Source organism: Pogonomyrmex barbatus, unplaced genomic scaffold, assembly GCF_055798465.1.
Source record: "Pogonomyrmex barbatus isolate J1 unplaced genomic scaffold, ASM5579846v1 scaffold4, whole genome shotgun sequence".
Lineage (NCBI taxonomy): Eukaryota > Metazoa > Arthropoda > Insecta > Hymenoptera > Formicidae > Pogonomyrmex > Pogonomyrmex barbatus.
In genome coordinates, this window is record NW_028297138.1 from 3,456,006 (window position 1) to 3,463,150 (window position 7,145).

The following is a 7,145-nucleotide window of genomic DNA, read 5'->3' on the forward strand; positions in this document are numbered from 1 at the left end:
CTTTTTCTCTTTTCTTGGGAATATTAAATAAAAATGAAAATAAACGACATGTCTCTTCTCACAAAACGGCAATTAATTATATTTAAAAGATGTATGTAAATGTCATTCCTCTGTTACAATATAATTTCTATTATTAATTTCTTCAAAATAGCCATAAAATTATTTCTTGTTATAATTAATTAAAAGTTATTTATACTTTCATTATATTCATATAATTTACAAATCATATAATTCATATAATTTACAAATATAGAACAAGTGACAAATCATTCAAGAAATTAATACTCAAGAATATTAAAATGCGAGTACACACACACACACACACACACACACACACACACACACACACAATATATATATATATATATATATATATATGTGTGTGTGTGTGTGTGTGTGTGTGTGTGTATATTGTGACTGCCGCTCCTGGGGACGGTCTCTCATAATGTAACTTACTAAATGTTGAGCGCCAGGCACGAGTGCGTGCTATTCAATCATGCAAGAAAGAAAATCGCAAGCTTGGTCTTGTACAGCAAAATTCAAATTCGCATACGCTAGATGATAATCCGGCAGCTCGATTTGATGGTAGAGGGGGGAGTTCGTGGAACGGGGCGCGAGAGAGAGGGAATCAAAAGTGATGCAACAAGAATTAATCAAAGTAATAATAAGAGTGTCTTTAATTTCGGCTCGAATCATGCGCTTATCTCGATCGTTCTTTCGTGGTGTAATATATGTCGAAGAGTCTCGAATCTCACAATGACAATGAAAAGAGTTACATCCAGAAATCCTCACGTTAAACGAGTAACGCGACGGTGCGATATACTACTCGGAAGTACACGCGGCAATTGGTATACCCAAACAATACTTTCGCCTGGTTCGAGCTCACATAAAACACAGATTTTATTTGCAACACGTAATTTTATACAACCTGCAAACGACACAGTTTATCTCATTTTTACAATTGTGAACTCTATGCGTGGCAACCATACAAAAATCGTGCGAATACTACAATTAATTGGACTTTCCGTGAGTGACGAGGGCGAGAGAAAGATATCGCAAACAACGACAATTATCACAGGGGGCACGTGGCCGGTTCGCCGGGTAAACAATGGCGACGGCGCAATCACTTTCGCGACCGCGGGAAACACTTTCCCCGCGAAAACTTTCTCGAACCAGTCCCGCGCGATTCCTCGAGTCCGCGAGCGAAATTGGCGACTTGACAGAATAATATTCGCCTCATCAGACGGTAATCATTTCCTCGCTCCTCTTTCTCGATAACTATCCTTGTGGCTCACGGCAACTAGCTCCTGCGTTCACTCGTAATTACCGCCGAATGAAAAGTATCGTATCCTTGCGGATCCTTGCGACCCTAATAGTCGTCATCTCCTCTTTTCATATCGATCAGCGTCGCAGCGCGATCAGCCGATAAATCCTCTATATTTCGGCGCGGATCCTAGATGGCCCGCGCTTCGCTGACCCCGTGGGAGATTCGAAGGCGGCGATCCTTTATTTGACCGAGCTTGTGACTTCCGAAGATCTTCTTTTGAATCGATCCTTTCGGTGAGAGATGACTGTCTCTCCCGGCTCGATTACTCGTTCTCGTATTCTTTGGCTCGCTTTCCTTTATGTGGGAGTCTCCTCGCTATCTCGCGAGAAGTGGCGCCTCCCCTCTCAGTCGCCCTTCGATCCCCGCGTTGTATGGGTTAGCCTCTCAATTCCTACAAAACATCGCACTACAATACGGAATTTATGAAGAGAAAGAAATCAGCAACTCATTAGGATGATACGACTTGATTACTTGTTGTATCCGATGGCGACATCCTTCTCGAATTTAGTTGTCGTTGATCGTCGTGGTAGGCGGTCGCACATGGATAATCGCCAATCTCGTCACCTTAATCTAGTATTACGGAAGCCACACTCGGAGCGATAGCAACAAAATAAAAAAAAAGAGACAAGGAAATTCGCATAATTGCCTATATAGTTCGTGCTATTCGGAGTTCGCTTGCGCTCTCACTCCTCAAACAGGTGGACGCAGGACTCAGAAATACTCCGAATCGGAATAGCTAAACCTTATGACGGGCGGTCTCAGGACGCCACGTCACAATATGTGTGTGTGTGTGTGTGCGTGTGCGTGTGCGTGTGCGTGTGCGTGTGCGTGTGCGTGCGTGCGTGCGTGCGTGTGTGCGTGCGTGCGTGTGTGTGTGTGTGTGTGTGTGTGTGTGTGTGTGTGTGTGTGTGTGTGTGTGTGTGTGTGTGTGTGTGTGTGTGTGTGTGTGCATATGTATATATATATATATATATATATATATAAACTTTATTCTTGAAAGAGAAAGAGAGAGAGATCATTTCTTTTTGTAATTGAAAAAGATATTTGTCCATAAATAAATATAAATGTGATTAATTATCTTGTCATAAAGAAGAGAAATATTCATTCATTATATTTTATTTAATAATCGGTCACGCGGATCGATATCTTGGAAGAGATCAAAACAATTGCTGGATTTTCGCGGATGAAATCCAACGAGATTTAATAACGTCATTAATTGATTGCGCGTTTATTTGGCCATGAGTTTATCATCTGCTCCGAAGATGCAATCATTGACATAGACGTTATGCTGAAGAACAGATTGAGCGAGCAGAAATGAAGCGTCGGTTAGAGCTAATTGTTTAAGAACGCGAAAAGCTAGATATGGAGCGCATGCGATTCCATATGTGACAGTGAGTAACCGATAGGTTTGGACGTTTTGGGAAGCATCTGATCGCCACAAAATTCTTTGGAAATCGACATCTCGTTCGTCGACGAGAATTTCACGGTACATTTTAGCAATGTCTACAGTATAGACATAGCGATACTGATGTCAACGAAGAATGATAACTATCAGATCGGTTTGCAATCTGGACCCAACTAAGAGATGATCATTTAACGAAAATCCGTTCGACGTACGATTTAATGCATTAAACACCGCTCGAAGGCGTAGTGCTGCTATTGCGAATGACCGCATGGTGAGGAATGTAAATTATGTGTGAGCGAGTTCTGTATCGCGGACGGGAACCATATGACCTAAGCTTTCATATTCGCTCATGAAAGCAGGTATTCTTTTGCCACTTCACGTTGAGTTTCGAATCGCCATTCGAGTCGAGATAGAAAATGAAGAAAAGTGAAAATCTCTGATATTCAACGGAGAAGGCTTTTGAAAGGCAATTAAATTATGAACCGATCTTGCTCATTGCATGAATGATTTACGAGAAAGTGATTCTCGCATTGCTTTTCTTCTTGAGTAAGGAACGTCTTCCGTGGAAGTTCTTCTCAGAAGCGACGAAGCTCCTCAGAGTATCATTTCTGAGCAGGAATGCACTTGAATGGAAGAAATATGAGAGAAACTAATATGAGACAGGGCCTGAGGCTATCCAAAAATGATATTTTGTGCTATAGGTTCAGAGAGAGAATGCGATTGTAAACTAGGAAGCAAGACATTTCCATACAAGTCGGTTCCGATTATGATTTCAATTGGAGAGGAGCTTGAGGAATTAGGATCTACTATGTCTAGATCGCTAAGATACGAAAACAAAAAGAGATCGACATTATGTCGCGGCGCGTATTTGGTTAATAATTTGAGAATGATTGCGTTGATGGAGTATACCAGCACATTACCAGATCGCGAAGACACCTGTATATTGGCACTATGTCGAGCTGACGTCGCGGTGTCTCCAATTCTGGAAATGGCGACTGAGATTCGCTCGCACTTCAAATGTAATTGTTGATAAGATCTTCACTAATCAAGGTGGCTATTGAACTTTGATCTAAAAGAGCTCGCACTGTAAAATAGCGAGCTCACCCGAATCCATGCGATTGCCAAAAGAATTTGAGAATTTGACCGATTTATTTTCGGCATTAAGTTTGAAACAACAGATTTAACTTCGTTTAAAGTTGACTTAGTTGACTTAGTCTCGACAGATGCAGATTGAGCGGACGACTTGCAATAGAGTATGATGTTTCTGCTGACAATGACACAAAAATTTACTCGTACATTTCGATTTTGTATCTTTCGTGTTAAGACAATTAAAGCAATGTTGAAATTCCTTTACAAGATCGCGACGCTAAGCTACTATTTGGCTTTGAATTTAGAACACGCAGACAACAAATGATTCTGTTGACATACAGGGACACTGAGCATGAGTCGTGTTTGCTGCATGACTTTGAACGAACATTTTCTTTGTTTTCTTCCAGCTAATCGAAAATTCTGAAAATATATTTTCTAATGCTTGAATACGAACAGCGACAAATGAATCTAATTGTTTGTAATACTCGGTTTCATTCCCGAGTTTAAGTTCCCATGTCTTTCGCGTAGATTTATCTAATTTCGACGTAATTAAATAAAGCCAATCATCCCAGGCACCAACAGGTCGGTTTAATGAGGCAAGAGCCTGTATCGCGGGATTCGTTTGGTCTCGCAATGTCGATAGTTCCGACGGAGATTTGGAATTTACTGGCAATAATGTATATAGCGAATGTAAATGTTTATGTATTATGTATTAAACGCCGAGAATTTTCGTATCGCGATACAAGCAAATGCCAGGTAATCTTAAAATTAGCATCGATAATAGCGAAGTTTTTGAGCAAATCTTGAGCGGAACCGGTAAGGCAAAAGATCAGGTACTGACCGCACGATGTCTGACAATTCACTATAATGAGGGCCTTGAAACGAACCTTTTTGGAAGGTTTTTCGTTCGCGATATTCGCCCGAAAATTTCGGAAGATCAATAGACGATAAACGGATTGAGAAGAGAAAGTAAACTGTCCTTGGCTCATGTTTCCGGAAGTATTTGGTGAGGGATGCTGCGGCTCCAACGCAGCGAGGACTTTGACCATGTAGTCGGATGCGTCATAGTAGGCGTTCTCACAGGATGAGAATTGGTTGTCTGTGTAAATACTTTTCAGAGGTGGTGAATTTCTTGCCCGATCTGAATGTTTGCTCACAACGTGAGAAATTATTATTTAGCACCTTGAGTCTATGGCGAACAAGTTCAACAATTTAATTAGATTTGCCGATTTTCTTGAAATTATTCAATGCGCATTCGATGGCACGTATAATCACATGTTATTGTGCTAGCAAATCCTCCATTTTGATTGAGGACTCACTCACTTTATAGTATTCACAGGCTTAAGCTGCTCAAGTTTCTTTAATCTGATGGAAGTTCAAGAATATCTCTTTGTCGAAGCAGGATTGACCTACTGATCCGGCTCGAAGGAAATTTATGTGTGGAGTTGAGATGCCGTTCGCTGGAACGACCCTCGACTGAGGATCCGATGAGTGATAGAGTGACGAGATTTCTTGAGATAGATCACATTAGTTTAATGAATTAGCCTTTACAGCGAAATGTACAGAATAGAGAGTTTGATGGTTGCACTTTGAGCAAATAGAATAGCTGTTCGCCAGTTAAATTACACGTACTAGTTTGCGCGGTTCGTACGAATTGTGTGATCACGCGATGAGAGCATGATCCGCAGCGTGCTGAGAGAATGTTCACAAGCTTTTGCTCGAATCTTGATCGAACTTAACGAAAGATTACATGTTGCTTCGTCAAGCTGAGATACGCGCACTTGTCACTGAGAATTTGCTCTTTGAGAATACTCGCAATAAATATTCTTGTTGAGTTCGAAGGCACTTGAATCCCGAAGTGGCGAGAGAGAATGTGAACCAAGAATTCGCCATGATTCAGAATGCTTCGCTGAAAAGTCTCTTATGATAATGATTAAAATATAGTGTTATTACGAGATGAGTGAAATGAACAGGTATAACTTACGACACGAGTTTTAGTAGTACGAGTTTTAGTAACGAATACGAATAAGAGCGATAGAGAACGACAAGAGCACTGAATTTGACGACAAGAGTACGGTGTACTTTCTATGAGCAAAGATCATGGTCGACTGATTGAGAATTTTGGTAACGAGAGCTTTGCAAGGAGCTTGCAGGATTATCCGATCGACTTCGTCCTATCAGTGATTGACATGACAAATCATCGTGATTTTCGATCAATTGATGACTTACACATATGTTCCGTCGATTGCGAAACAACGCTCGGGTGATTGATAAGCATAATTATTTCCGCGTGATAGATATCAACAGACTACCTGGCGCCATCGATCGGAGAAGCAATTATTCAAGATTTTAGTAACAATAAATAAAATTTATTATAAAATAAAATAAATAACAACATATAAAACCAGAAATGTGGATGTTACACACTCAAATAACGCTGATGTTTAGCAATATATATATATATATATATATATATATATATATGACAATATATATATATATATATATATATATATGTGTGTGTGTGTATAACAATAAGTCGCCCACAAGTATTCGCACTATACACACGCGTCATATATATATATATATATATATATATATATATATATGACGCGTGTGTATAGCGCGAATACTATATATATATATATATATATGACGCGACACACACACATATATATATATATATATATATATATATATATATGAAGCATGTGTATAGCGCGAATACTTATGGGCGACTTATTGTTCGGCGAGATCACGACAAGATCACGGCCAGATCGCAGCATCTATCGGAGCGAGATTTCGGCGATTATGGCTGCGATGTTTTCGCACGTTTTTTGCTTGCTTAAGGCGATCGCGAGTCGTCGCGGGCGCGGTTACCTAACAACGGCGGTCGTAAATCACGCGGCCGTCAATGTTTACGCGTATGATTCGTACACTGGCGGTACTTCGACGGATCTATTGGATTGCTAGCAGCCTATTATCGTGGATCGTGGCGCATAAAGATGGCTAAAAGGAATTAGCAACCGATTTCTCGGATGGGTTCGAGTGTGGATTAGCGATTAGCCGGGAACGTCCGAGCGGTGGCGGGAAACTCTCATCACTGTGATGCGCTGTTCTTGGAAACTCACGGAGCGCGATTGGCCGGGAATATCCGGGCGAAGGTGGGTTACTCTCACCTGCGGCGATGTGTTCCTTTGAGCGGATGCTGTGAGCGGTTTAGAAGTTCGCAACTGCGTACTGATTTACCCGGGCGGAATAGAGAACACTCCGTGTTTTTCCAACTCGTGTTTTTCTCGCAGTTGTAGAAAAACAGCGGTCGGT

General features: G+C 40.9%; 1 pseudogene; it reads right to left on the bottom strand.

The window, feature by feature from the left end:
• Window positions 1-372: 372 nt before the first annotated feature.
• Window positions 373-6,254, bottom strand: LOC148935677 (uncharacterized; annotated as a pseudogene).
• Between the last annotated feature and the right edge of the window lie 891 nt (window positions 6,255-7,145).